The sequence below is a fragment of the Dipodomys spectabilis genome, unplaced genomic scaffold, assembly GCF_019054845.1.
Source record: "Dipodomys spectabilis isolate Male_0828 unplaced genomic scaffold, ASM1905484v1 ptg000297l, whole genome shotgun sequence".
NCBI classification, from domain to species: Eukaryota; Metazoa; Chordata; class Mammalia; order Rodentia; family Heteromyidae; genus Dipodomys; species Dipodomys spectabilis.
In genome coordinates, this window is record NW_024870974.1 from 11,774,904 (window position 1) to 11,790,004 (window position 15,101).

A 15,101-nucleotide genomic window follows, 5' to 3' on the forward strand; every position below is an offset into this window, starting at 1 on the left:
CCTACATAAACATTGCCTCTAACTAGAGTACAGTTAAAAGTAGTTTAGCAAATGTATATACTATAATTTATGATTTTTTCTAGACTTTATAGTGTGATCTTTCCATCTTCTTATTACCAGTGTCTAACGCTATCAGAAGGAATACTTTACTAGACTAAACTCCTCAACAATGACTCCTATGAATCTTTATTCAGTGCTAAGAATGAAAATGAGACATGGTATAAGCTCTATGGAACTGAGTTCAAACCCAGGCAACATAGGCAAACAAGTCCAGCATCAAGCATGAAATACTATGCAAAGACACCACATGAGGCTAAGGAACACTTTGGTAACTAGAAAAGGGTTAATGAAGGAAAAGCAGAGCAGATGCCTGTAGCTCACCTGTCTAATCCTAGCTACTCTGGAGGTAGAAACCCAAAGGATTGTGGTTTAAGGGACACACCTGGTATAAAGAAAAAGTTCAAGTGAACCCATTGCAGTTAAAAGCCAGCTGGTCTGATGCTGGTCACCAATCCTTCCAGCTATAGGAGAGGCTGAAATTGGGAAGACCATGGTCCTGGTACAATCAGCCAGGCTACAAATGAATGCATAGACAGACAGGCAGACAGACAGACAGACAGAGATAAAATTATAAGATCCAGTCTCTACAAAGCTGGGTATTATGCCATGAAATTATCATTGTCACTCTAAATGAAGATAGAAATAGAAGGATGATAGTCTAGTTTTGCCTGGAGAAAAACTAAGAACAATCTCAACAATAACTAGAGCAAAAAGAGCTTGTGTTGTGGCTCAAGTAGTGGGGTACACATGCAATGCCCTAAATTCAAACCCCAATACTGCCTTCCTCCCTACCCTTCCAAGAAGCAAAAGAAAATGACATAGGATAATCACTAAAGAATGAGAAGGTCTGAATAGTAAAAAAGAGGAGAAATGTTCTTGCAGGTGGAACTAAATGAGCTAGTGGTTTTTAGCAATTCTAAGCGCAACCCAGAATGCAAACTGAGAGTCGGAGAGGCAGATTGACGAAGCTGAGCCCTGCCAGGCTCAGGACAGCCATGTTTGAAAGGCTCTGCTCACTCCAAACACACATAAACAGAACAGCAGAAAACGGCTAACTGTGGCTCAGCCATGTTTCATGCAGCCTTCCTCACTAAAATGACAGATGTCCAGACCCAAGTTTTCACAGTGTGCGCTTGGACAACACCACAAGTTTGGAAATGTTTCCAGCACCAATGAAACACCATTGGATCGCAATGCTACAACCGTATGCATGCAGATTGTAACACCAAAATGGACTCCTACAAGCATTCGAGTCAACCTTAGGAAATGCATAATTACATCCATTGTGCTAACTGTGAATGCATACCTACTGCCTAACACACCCTCAGGTTCTTCCAAATAAAGGGGGGAGGGAAGGGAGTAATATAAAAAAATACATATTTCAAACATAACATCATCAGTTACTTTACAACTTCAGTTACTTTACAACTTCTAGGGGGGGAGGAATAGAAGAAGTGGGGGGAAGGGATAGTAGGAGAAAAAGAAAGGAGGGGGTACAATGCTCAATTGGAAATGGACTCATTACCTTGTTCATGTAACTGTAAACCCTCTGTACAGTATCTTTACAATGAAATATATACTAAAAAAATAAATGTACTCATTACCTTAATCATGTAACTGTAACCCCTCTGTACCGCATCTATACAATAAAATAAAAATTAAAAAAAACAATATACGCTTCAGTTATTTTACTGATCTGAAACTGTGATTAAATAAAAAAAAGCCCTAATTTATGGACATGTCTAGAACACATTTGCCCCAAATACACATGGCTAGGCTTATGTCCTTTTCTATTTATCGATTCCTTTATCTCTCCTTACGAACCTGTAACAGGTTTTCTGGCTATTCAAGGAAAAGAAATTGTGTCTGACAGAAAAATGCATGTTCTATCCAATTCCATTTTCCATCTCTTTCCCCTTTGCTTTTGACATCTGTGGGAAAATCTGAGCGCTTAATTGAATACCTGGGAGTCTTGCACGTGAAGCATTTTGAAGTAGTTCAGAGGGGAGAATTGACAGTCCAATCTATGACAGACATACTGAAGATGTTTGATTGGATCATATTCATTTTGTATCCTGAGATGGAGACCCCCAACAGTATTAATCTACTGACATTTCAAGAAAGTAGCCCTTAACAAAATCGTCAGACTCTGACATCCATAAATGAGTATCTCTCAAAGAATCACTTTTTCTAATGTTTGAAAAGGTACACTTGAAGATCAACAAGTGATTTGGGTCTATTGTTTCATTTTATATTGAATAGCATAAAAATATCTTAGGGACGTAGGGATGGCTTATGATTTCCTATCTTGCTTGTATCTTGATTATAACTGCAACTATTATTTCTTTTCCTTCCTCCCTTGCTGCTTTCAGTGTTTTGTAACTTTGTTCTGTGGCTGTGCTTAGTGTGTTTTATTATTATTTTTTTGGTGAGAATTGTTAAATGCCTGGGTTGTAAGTACAAGTTTATAATGTTTCATAGCTCATCAAATGTTTTGGAGCAACGCTAACCTCAATCCATTTTAATCTCTTCTGATGTTTTTTTGGTACATTGTACTACCCTGCTTTTACATGGGAGTTTTCACATAACCATGAAAAATCAGGTGAGATGTTTTTGACATCCAATCTAAAATCAAGGCTGAGGCGGATTTCCATTCACCTCTTTAGTCACTATCTTTTTTTGTTTGGTTTGGTTTGGTTTCTTGTTTTTAATGGGTAGGTATTTACCCTTTATCTCAATCTTTTAACACATTCAATCTTTTATAGCCTGGGAACAGCCAACCCTTGGCCAGTATGGGTCCAGATTTTTATTTCTTACTATGTGATAAAATACAGTTGTCGATAACATGCTATATATTTTATTTTTCCTGTTCTTTTCCCTATTAAAGATACTGAGTCTATTCAGGACCCAGTAATAAATATCCCTAGGCCAAGTGATGTCTTGTGCACTGCCAATGTTATCAGTTGTCAGAGACTTAGCTTAGTCACTGGACTCAACTAAATTGTTGAATTTGGCATTCTCTTGAAAAACTATTTCTTCAATTACGTGTATTATTTGCAATGTGCTTTGTTCAAATTCACCTCCTCTATTACATTCTTATCCCCGTCTTCATATTCTTTCTTTATCATTTTATAATTTCAATGGGATTTATTATTCTATTTTCACACATGTACATAAGGGACTTTAATCATCATATGCAAATTCCACCCCAAACCCTAACTCTCCTTTCTGCCTATTATCCACTATCACCAACCCCAGTTCCATATTCACTTCTTTTATTGTGAAGTTCTAGATTCCACATATGAGAGAGTTACTGAATGTGGTCCTCTTACTTCTGTTAACATGATAATCTCCAGTTTTATCCATTTAACTACCAAGAGCACATAGCACTATGTAGGAAGTTCTTTCAGAAAGTAAAAATGGAAGCGCAACAGATCTTCCACACTAAGGCATATTCTCCAAGGTCTGCCGAGTCTGCATACAATAGAGACATCTATACACTCCAATTCCTAACAGCATCCGCCACAATAACCAAACTCACACAAAGTTTCCAACGTTACCAAGGACAGGAAAGAAGTGTTCCTATAAAATACTCCAGGCTAGCCTAAGGCTCAGTGTGTGCCTGACTTCCTGGTAAATGGTCTACAGTTGTTAACCCCTTGTAGCCCTATGGAATTATCTGTGGTGGTCAGCATTACTGTTTCCATTTTACAGGTGAGAAATTCAGACAGAAAATTTTGTTCAGTTTACAGAGGCAGTAAGGGACAGAAGTGGTTGTTTAGTTCAGGCATTCTTGCTATAGAAGCCATGCCATACCAACTGCATAAGTGTCACATTGAATCAACTCAGAAAACATTTTCCTTAGCTTGGATTTAAACAACCTTTCGTAAGGGTGGCAGTCTGAACACTATCATTCTAGTTCCTGTGAATCTGCTAATTACATACTTGATCTTCCGTGACTCATTCTTGCAGGATTCATTTTACCCAAAAATAAAAGCCACTGATGTAAACTCAATTAATCTCTGCTCTAAGATGTAATGATAGCACAATCTTATTAGATAATGTTCCTCAGGTATCATGAAATTGGAAATGGGCCTTTAAATGGGAAAAAAAACCAGGAAAAACTAAACTAAAGGGAAAATTAAAATATTCATATAGCTTAAGATTTAATAATCTGAGGAATTTCAATGACTTTCACTTTTCTCTCCTAAATTTTAGCAATAGCACAAATAAACAAAACATGCCCTTTTGTTATTCATGTTTTAAAGAAATGTCACAATGGTAAATGTTATGCTATAAAAGCATACCACTAGAAAGTTAAGTTAGCTTGAAAACATTCAGTGCTTTGGAAGCCTGTCAGTAAAGACAAAACAGAAGCAGAAGAAATCATATTAAGCCTTTAGCAAGCTGAATTATTTTTAGGATAAACTCCCTTTAAACTTTTAGTAAATAAATATGTGACCAAATCCATTCAGTTTGTTAAAAAATCTTATTCAACATAAATTTTTCAATGTGACCAATATTCTGTAACTGAAGGAGAGACTGCTTCTATCATTGAAAACAATGAGAAATAGTTTAATAATTTCCCACCAATTGAAGAGTTGGTAATTAGTCAAAATTAATTTATTTAAAACACAATTTTACTGAGAAAACCAATAAGAAAAAGTTCAAATGAATAGTTATCTCAAGTTGTATGTGATGGATCATGTTGGTAATTGCAGTTACTTGATAGGCAGAAAACAAGAGGATCACAGTTTGAGATTAGCTTAGTAAATGTTAGGGAGACTCCATTTTAACAAATAAGTCAGCCATAACATTGTAGGCCTATAATTTCATCTATAAAAAATAGAGAGGTAATATGATCACAGCCTCTAGCCAAGGGACAAAAAAGATTTTTAACAAAACCAACAAATAGAACACAATTATTCCAAGCTAGCATGGAGGCTGAGATCTGGAAGGATAACTATTCCAGGCCAAACTGAGTAGGAAATTCCACAGGACTCAGCATCCATTGATGCTGTCGTGGATTCCATTTCTGCTATTCCCACTGAACTGATCTAAAATATAATGTGCAGTGTATAATTCTATTATCAATGATATTTAAAGTAATAAATTCAAAGAAGTAGCTTTAATAGACAGGTTTAATGTATGTTTGTGAGTGCTAAGCATACAGATGGTAAATTAACACTCTCTGGACATCAAAGTCAATAACTATAAAATTATAGAAGTGCCTTGATAAAGGATGTGTAGTATTGTGAATATTAATATGCTTCCTTATAGATGGAAAGCTTTTCTGCAGAAGCAACTTGAAAGTTTTAAAATATTTTTCTGTTAATTACAGGGGGAAAAATTTATAGTAATAATAATAAATATATTTAATATATCATATACAACATATTATATTAATATATATTACTAATATCAATATATTATACAATTAACATACATAATATAGCATATTTAATATAATGTAGTATTTTGATACATTAATATTAATTTATTCTGTAATAATAATTATTGTAAGTAAATTATATTATACTTAATATAATATACTGTTATAAACGTATTAAATGGATTATAATGTTAGTAATAATAATTATATATTACAGGGGATTGAACTCACATCATCACAGTAGTTTTAATAGGGTCTCTAATTTATGCCTGGCTGCTTTTGCATCCTCCTCCTCCTCCCTATCTCTACCTCCCAAGTAGCTGGGGTTATAGGTGTGAGCCAATGTGCCTAGGCATTTATTATTATTATTATTGTTATTATTATTATGCTGTCACTTTAGTATAGGTTTATTTACTTTGCACTAAATTTCTCAAATCAGAAATAGGAAAATACATGATCATCTTTCATAGTATTGGTTAATTAGTGGTATTAGTGACTATTGGCTATTGTTAACAGTTACTGTTCCATGCTACCACTTTATATACATTTTGGTAATTTTTGTATTAAGAATTTATAGAAGATTTAGTCTCCGATAATAACCTCAGATCAATCATGCCTATTTTTATTGCTTGCTTCCCACTGAAAGGCTAAGGATCATGGGAAATCAACAACAGTAGAAGCAAGGAAAGATTGCACCTGGACTCAGATTCAGCCCCTGTTCACAACCAGTCTATGTGTCTGTAGAATCTGGGAAAATTTTAGATAGGAACCATAATACTGTTATGAGTAAAATGAATCAGAACTAGAATTTTGCCATAGGCATGTGTGGCTCAGGTGTATATTTTAATATTAATAAAAAAATCTAAGTCATATTCTGTGAATTTATTTTTTATAATGTTATATTTCCATAGGTGGTACAAATGGTGAGGGATTTTTTAGTCCTAAAAACAATGAATAAAAACAGAATAAAATATGCATAAATATTGGATTGTACAATTCTGATCAAGCCTTTGTTTTATTACATGCTGAAGGTCCTTTAATACATTTACATGGCTTGTTTGGAAACAACTGACCAAAAATTATAATCTCCAAGAATAAGTTAGAACATTCAAGTGATATTTCATACAGCACTTCTGAATAATGCATTCATGGAAAAATGTATTGCCACTCAATGGTGCTGCCTCTCCCAGAAGCCAAAGGAGTTTGAATATGTGGATTTAAAAGTGGCATCATTTTTACTATGGTAATTTCTCTAGGATAATCACAGCAGAAGGAAGAAAATCTTGCTTACATGAGCAGAATCAAGCTCTCCCAGCTATTTTCCTATAAACATGTGCCATGACTGTCTCCGACTATAAAGTGTATACATCTTCCATGCAAATCTCTTCAGGGCAGAAATGATCACAGATTGGAATCTTCATATTTCCAGGAATGCCTCCAACTTTATATAGTTTTCCTGCACTAATAACTAAGTAAATGATAAGGTGGAGGAATTGCTTTTCTTAGCCTGGCCAGGCAGAGAGTGACTTTTTGAAGAGTGAAAAAAAAAAAGCAATCTATTCTTCCTTTGCACCCTATTTATCCTAGTGTTTCCTGGCTCACACTGAAGATAAGCAGGCCATGTTTACACATTATTTATTTATAGTGCAGAATACTTTAGCAATGGCAACCATGTGAAGAAAATAAAACAGTTCACTCAATTAAACACTAATTAAATAAATTGCATCAGTATCTATCATAAAATCATTACTTAAGAATGGCTTTTTTTCTTTTGAAAGATAGTTTTAGCTTTTCAACACTATACTCGTTTGTCATAAATCACTTTAAAGTTTATTTAAATATTAATGCAGATTACAATTTTTTCCTAATAGAGCTGAATCTTATTTAAGTCAGATTAATGAAACCTATTTTTGCAATAACACAGAAGCTCGGTGGCAGTTTGCATTGGTTTGATGTTGATAACAAGAGACCCAAAGCACTTAATCCATCACCCACAGCATCTCACTATAAATCTGAGTTTTTAACCCCATTTTACAGCTCAGGAACATTTACATGGAGAAACTGCTTCAGACCCTGAGCCAGGAGCAGTGCTAATGTGTTTATTTTTTTTTTTAAAAGCTAATTCTGTAGACTCTAAACTTGATGCGCTTTCCACTAGGGCTTTAGCACTAGATCATAAGGATGATCTCTCCAGAACCCAGAGCTAAATAATGAACTATATAAATCATCATAGAATAAATGAAGCTTCCTAAACCTTGTTAAGAAATGTTCATGTTTTCTTTTTGAAAAAAAGAGATTAGTGGATTAGTATTCTCTGTGAACAAATATACTCTGGGAAATATCACAAAGCGGGGAAAAAAGAGCATTACTGCACAATTTTAAAATCAGTTATGTTTTCCTCATTTTGTAATATTCCCTTTTGCAGAAATGTTATCAAATCTCTTAAAATGTTTGTATTTGGATTTCATAGATACAGGGCCATGTAGAAATAGGATCTATTCCAAGAGAAATTAGTGTTCCATTCATTCAAGACTTCCACAAATTATATCTCAAAATGTTTGGAAAATAATGTTGATTTATGACAATTGGGAAAACAATATTTGAGCCAAAAACATATGGCCTTCAAGATGTTGACAAATACCTAATATTGTGAAAGAACCCTATAAACATCTTTCCAAAATGTCTCTTGGAAATTATTTCCATGAAGTCTTAGCTTCATCTTTGGATTCAGAAGTATTTCAAATACAATCAATGGAGTCTCCTCAGCAGCACTTCTAAATTTTTTCTAAGTCTGCCTTATATTGCACCTTCCTCAACTTCCTTCAGCATTACAGAAAAGATCAACCCAACTCCACATGACTTTCTTCAATTCCTGTGTCTGCATCAACAAACACAATTGTCTCAGTAGCTCTGCTGTTCAACAGTACTTCCAGCTCTTAGAGTTCAGGGTCCTCCTCTTTTGCTCCTTTCTGAACAAAATGCCATTGTAATCTCTTGGTCTTCTCTGTATTATTCTATTTAATTAAAAGCATCCCCGAGTGTTCCATATTACAATGTTTGGGTTGTTTTTATCAGTCCTCACTAAACTTTAAGAAAGGTTCTATGTAGGATATTCAACATGTCCAATCCCTCATTTTTACTGCTTGTTCTTAGATTCCATTAACATGAATACCCCTATAACTGTATATAATTTACTCAGTGGCCCTATATGTCAACAAAACTGGCAACAACAAGACAACAACACATGCAACAAGTAACCTTCCATAACAGTGCAAATAAACATTCCTCTATAACAGCTTTTTCTCCTCAAGACACCAGTCACCATGGATACATCTTCCAATATTACATTTCCTTTTTCTTTGTATCCTTTTTTTCCCCTCCAAATGGGAGTATTTTTCAGTGATATATCCAACACTTTCTCCCCTACTGTACAGTTCCTATCGTAATTGCAGCTATAAAAATCTTAATGTAAGACTTGAAAATTTAGAGTGTCTATAAGGAAAACACAGAGATGATATGGAAGATACAAGCATAGTTAATACTTTTATAAGACCCAAATTTCCCAGAAAATGAGAGTAACAATAAACAAATGGGACTACAAGAACACAAAAAAGTTCCTGTAAAGCAAAAGGAACAATGACCAGAAACAAGAGCTAGCTCATAGCTAGGTACCAGTCGCTCACACCTATAATCCTAACTACTCAGGAGGCTGAGATCTGAGTTTCAAAGCCAGGCAGGAAAGTCTGTGAGACTCTTATCTCTAATAAACCACTCTGTGGCACTGTGGCTCAAGCGGTAGAGTGCTCACTTTGAGCTGAACAGCTAAGGGATAGTACGTAGGCCCAGAGTTCAAGCCCCACGACGACGACCACCACCACCACCAACAACAACAACAAGAGAGCTAACTCATAGAATAAGGGATAGTCTTGGCCAAACGAACAAATTCAAAGAAAATGAACAAATAATCTCTTTACTAAATAGTGAAGGAACTGGACAGACAATTCTTGTACAAATGGTTCACAGATGAAAAATTCTCAACATCTTCAACCATAAAAGAAAGAAATGCAAATACAAACTACACTAAGATTCCACTTCACCTCAATCAGAATGGGAATATTCAAGAAAACAATAAAAAATAAATTCCAATGAAGATATGGGTATAAAGAAAACCTCATACAATGTAGGAATGTGAACTATTGCAACCACTAGGGAAATCATTTTTTCCTCAAAAGAAAACAAAATTAGACCACCTTTAGGCTCCTGCCATACAATTATTGGGTATATATACCAAGGGTAGGTCACAATGAAACATTCATATGTTTTAAAAACTAAAAACAAATTTAAAATATTTAGTGTTAAATTATTAATTATCTCATGTAATGAAAAATAACCAGAGGCTAAGGATATGAAAGAAGCATAATAGATATATCATTAGTCTTTACCTCCTTCTGTACAATTCAGGAACTACTTTCTGTTTCTATGTCACAATTCAGTGCCATGTCCTGGGTTAGTTCACAAAATGCCCAACGTGTAGTTAAAAATCCTTTGAGAGTATTATTTAATGCATTTGTATAATGCTTTTTACATTATAAAACTTGGGCGCTTATCTCCTCCTTTAATGTAGAAAGCAATTATTCTGCTGAAGATGCAGAATAATTATATTTAAAATATCACTTGCTCTTAAAACAGAGTGAAACATTGTGCCTTTGAAGTAGAATACTTGGAGCCCAAATCTTTTCCATTATTGTGGCCACATTCTCCAAAAACTGTACTAAGACCTTATCTTATATATGAAGATTCATGTCTTTTTGTGTGTGTGTGAGAATACCGTACAGAGGAGTTACAATTACATGGGCAAGATAACGAGTACATTTATCAAGCTTTGTTGCCTCCTCTTTGTTTCCCCTTCCCATCCCTTCCCATACTCCCTCCACTTCTCCCCACCCGATCCTCCCTCCCACCCCCCACCAAAGTTGTAAAGTTCGTTTTCGACATAACGACTTGTACATCTCATTGTTGCAATGGGTCCACCTGTATCCCTAGTTAAACGATTTGTTTTTGCCCTTCCCCTCCACAAATTATACCAACATCAAATACAGTGAAAGCAGGGGTTATACCGTGGGGGAGGGACATACAAAGCAACCTGGAAATCATCTTATAAATGTGTTAGAAACAATTGCATGAAAGAAAAAAAATTTAAATACTTATCTTGGGGTTCATTCCCCTAACATCAAAAAATGTTGTATTTATTAATATTTTATCAGTGTTTAATTTTATGTGCTGAATCATGATTCCGTCCATATTGTAGTCACTGTATTGCTGCTTTGTCGACAGCGTGGCCATCTTGATGGAGGGACAGAATCCAAATGGTAATAGAAAAGTGAATGTGTCTCTGTTGGCAAGAGGTGTCCTCTGTCCCCCTCACCAGCTCCTTTGCCTGTGGGTCACAAAGCTGCATTGTGACTAGACCAGCTTCTTCCTTTTGTCTTTCAGAGCAGGAATGCATAGCTTCCAATTTTCTCCAGTGAGTTCTTCCCCTTCATCGTCAGCTCAGCATGGTGAGTTGAAAGGTAGCTCCTTTTCCATTGACCTCTGTAGTACATTCCTCCTTCATGGACCTTGTGCATACTGCCTGTAATCATATTCTTGGTGGATGTATGTTCAGTCTTCATGAGTAGTTTTATGTTCTATGTTTTAGTTCTATGACCCCTAAATTCTTTCAATCAATCTCTGTGTCTATTGAGATGGGAGCTAATGCTGAGTGAAATGAAGACACACCTCAGACAGAACCCTGGTAATGCTCTGTGTGTGTGTGTGTGTGTGTGTGTGTGTGTTTTGTTTTCAATCAAGGCTACCACTCTACCACTTGAGCAATACCTCCACTTACAACTTTATATACTGCTTAATTGAAAATAACAATCTCACAGTCACAGTGAACCATTCTGACTATGAGATCCAGGTTGCTGTGTGGACTAGCTTTGGACCTCCTGAGTATCTAGGATTTAAGGTGTGAGCCAGCAGCATCTGGCACCGTTCCTATTTTTCCTGCTCTACTGACTGGCGTTTGTCCATTCATTGTTCATTACTAACAGTAAAACATGATCCTAGGAAATGAAAGAGATAAAATACAAACAACTCTCTTGTAAGTTAATATTACTACTCTATCAGTGCTGTTCTAAATAATATGGAACAGAAAGCTATGAGGTAACAGAAATTGTGGGGTATACAATTCACTAAAGTAATTTATAACCTTTCTCCTCACCTCTGTACCTTAGTAAGGAGTCTAGTTTTCATAATACAGCACTGTTACCAGGAACAGAACAAAGGAGAAATGCAAGGAAATTTTCAAATGGAAAATTAACTAAAAAGTCAAGAGTTTGCGGACAAATGATTCATCAACTTCCTTAGACAACGTAGAAGTGCTTTTTAAAAAGAGACATTTTAATTCGTAACTAGAGCACTGACATTCACAAAGTTCATCCTACCTGTCATATTAACATGAGTAAAAATAATTGTGTCCCCTTGAAAAATATCATCCTGTATTGAAACAGGGGGTGGAGAGGCTATTGGAGATTAGCTCTGTTCCTGATCAGAACTAATCTTTCTGCTACTCAAGGATTCTGCCACTCAGCATTTTTAATGTCAAGTCAATCTTTGCAGCAGTGCTAAAATACCGATAGACATGAGGATATCTCCTCTGAATCATCAGACTTATAAGGTCTCTGTGAGGCATTCAAAGATTTATGATGCCAGGCGAATATTACGTTGAAATACTACATGCCAAGAGTGAATACTTCCTGATTAAGTTGGAGAAATCATCAAGTCACTGCGTGAACAATACCAGTTAAATGACGGTACCAGCTAAAGTCCCAAGAAGAATTAGTGGCGATTGAAACCAAAGCACATTAGATTCAAAGGAGATCTCAAATAGTGTAAAACCTTAGAAATCCTAAATCAAAGTTCAGCAGGGCACTTTGAAGCAGGTACTTGAAAGGGGTGGGATAGGGTCAAGGAGAAAGTTGAATATGAATGAAGAGAGGAAAGGGGAAGAAATATGGACAAGAATCCAATGTAGATCGTACAAAATTACAAAGGGTGGGGGAAGGGGAGGGATGGGCAAGAATGTTGAAAGAGGTGACACTTGTCAGGATCTATTTTATTCACACACTGCTTTCTTAAATGGCATCTCCTTTATACAACTACTTAAATCTACTACTACTACTACTAGTACTACTACTACTACCAATAATAATAATAAATAGGGTAGTTTGAGAGGGGCCTTTGTTTTTTTTTTTTGCAAGAAAGTTATCCAGGTATGGATGGGGATAGCACATGCATCTAGAGCCAGGAGTTGTCATCAGTCCTTGGTGGAAAGGATAAAGAGGAGAAGGAATGGAGTTCACAGGAGAAAACATAGACTACGCTGCCTTGAGAGAAACACTTCTTCGTTTGAGGAGCAGAAGATGGAAAACAAACACTTTGATGTTCTCTTCCTTCACACTCCAAATACCAGGACACTCACTTGCAGACTTAAACAAAAGACTTGGTCTAGGTCCCATTGTGAAGGTGCCAGAAGTAACAAATTACCATAACTTTGCTGGACCTCAATTTCTTCATCTGCAAAATGCTAATAAGAGTAGTAATTACCTTTTAGGCCAGAGTTCAGTTCAGAAATGTGATGGATTCAAGGAAGCCTTCTCCCAGGTCAAAGGACATAGAAACTTAAAAATAAATTGAAGCTTACATAATTTTTTTTTCAAATAAAGCTCTTTGTCAGAGTGCCCAGAAATTGCAAAAAACAATAGTCCTAAAATGAGTTTCCCCTCAGATGGTTCAATATTAAAGTATCTCTATGCAGTACTGTGTATTAAAGACTGGGATAATAGAGTCAACTTTTTTCTTTAATTTATTCTATTTGTGTTTATTCTACCTTCTTGGAAGAAAAACATGTACAGGAAAAGTCCAAATGTTTGCAAAACTACATTTACAAGTAGACTTAGAGAGACGAATTTAAAATCTGACTGGTTTCTAATAATAAAATTATTAAGCCCCAAGTGGAAAGCCACTAAATTTTCCTTTAAAACCTACTGCATTCGCAAAGGAAGCACGGAAAGATGATCTGAGCACCAAATCATAGGCATAGCAGTTCACAATCAGTAACTAATCTTGACAGTGGGGATAGGCGTTCGTAAAGGAACAGAGTGAACACATAGGTCTTAAAAATATAATACTATTCCTCAAACACAGACATCTATGTCTCTGAAGAATTTTCCTATTGGCAATAACCTGGAATGATACTGCCTTCCATCTTTGCCTGGCATAGTGAATATATTCAGCACATAAAAATTTTAAAAAGTATCATGCCTTCTAAGGTAACTTGTTGTGGGGGATATGTACAATTCTAGTTACTCAAGGAGGCTAAGGCCTGGGAAGAATAGTCTAAAAATCTATGTCTCTAATTAACCAACAAACCCCAGGCTAGAGACACGGCTCAAGTGATTGTTTGCCAGCTGAGCAAAAAAGCTGAGCAAGAGCTCTGAGGCTCTGAGTTATTAATTTTCTGCCAGTAGGCTTCCTCTTCCCTTATTTAAGACTTATTTTTATTTTTATTTTTGTCAGCCATGGGCTTGGATCTGGGCTTGTGTGCTGTCCCTCAGCTCTTCATCTCAACGTGAGCATTCAACCACTTGAGCCACAGGGCCACTCCTGGTTTTCTGGTGGTTTACTGGACATAAGAGTCTCATGGACTTTCCTGCCTGAGCTGGCTTTGAATCACAATCCTCAGATCTCAGCCACCTGAGTAGCTAGGATTACAGGTGTGAGCCACTGAGACCCAGCTTCTTAAGATTTAAGAATTTTCCAAGGAAGAAAATGTAGAATAATGGCCCATTTTGTGGCATAAATTTTGGATAACCTAAGGATTAATTTAATATATACCCATTAATATTATTCTTTTTTTTTTTTGGGGTCCGGTCCTGGGGCCTGAACTCTGGGCCTGGGCACTGTCCCTCAGCTCTTCATCTCAAGGCTAGAGCTCTATCACTTGAGCCACAGCGCCACTTCTGGCTTTTTTCTTTTTGCTTATGTGGTGCTGAGGAATTGAACCCAGGGCCACTTGCATGCACTGAGCCACCTTCCCAGCCCCTAATATTATTCTTTGACATAGGGCAATATATATATATACACATATATGTAATTGTATAACAGATATATAATTGTATAACATTCATTTCCTTGTCTATTTTGATAGACAAAAAATATAAAAGTTTTACATTGTGCCTTGAAAATTATGAATCAATATTACAAAGAAGGCCAAAAGAGGCTCATATTGAACTGATTTTATTATGCATACAAACTGTCTCGCACATACACACACATACATATACCTCCCATATATAATATACATCCATCATAAATGCATATACATACAGCATATGAACATAAGGAATATAAAATATAGATTATCTGATATATATGCATGTTAAAATATAATATATGGTGATTAAATATTGAACTAGAACATAGGATGCAAAACTAATCAGAAGATTGAAACTAGTAATTCCAAACAGTAAAGCTTACTGAATAAGTTCAAAAGAATAACAAGAGGATTTGTGAGTGAGCAGAATGTGTTATATCAACTTCTATTCAT

At 35.8% G+C, this 15,101-nt stretch overlaps 1 protein-coding gene across 3 annotated transcripts in view; it reads right to left on the reverse strand.

The window, feature by feature from the left end:
- Grid2 (glutamate ionotropic receptor delta type subunit 2) overlaps window positions 1–15,101 on the reverse strand; it is a 1,058,508-nt gene that overhangs the window by 850,864 nt on the left and 192,543 nt on the right. The gene's annotated exons all lie outside the window — the stretch shown is intronic.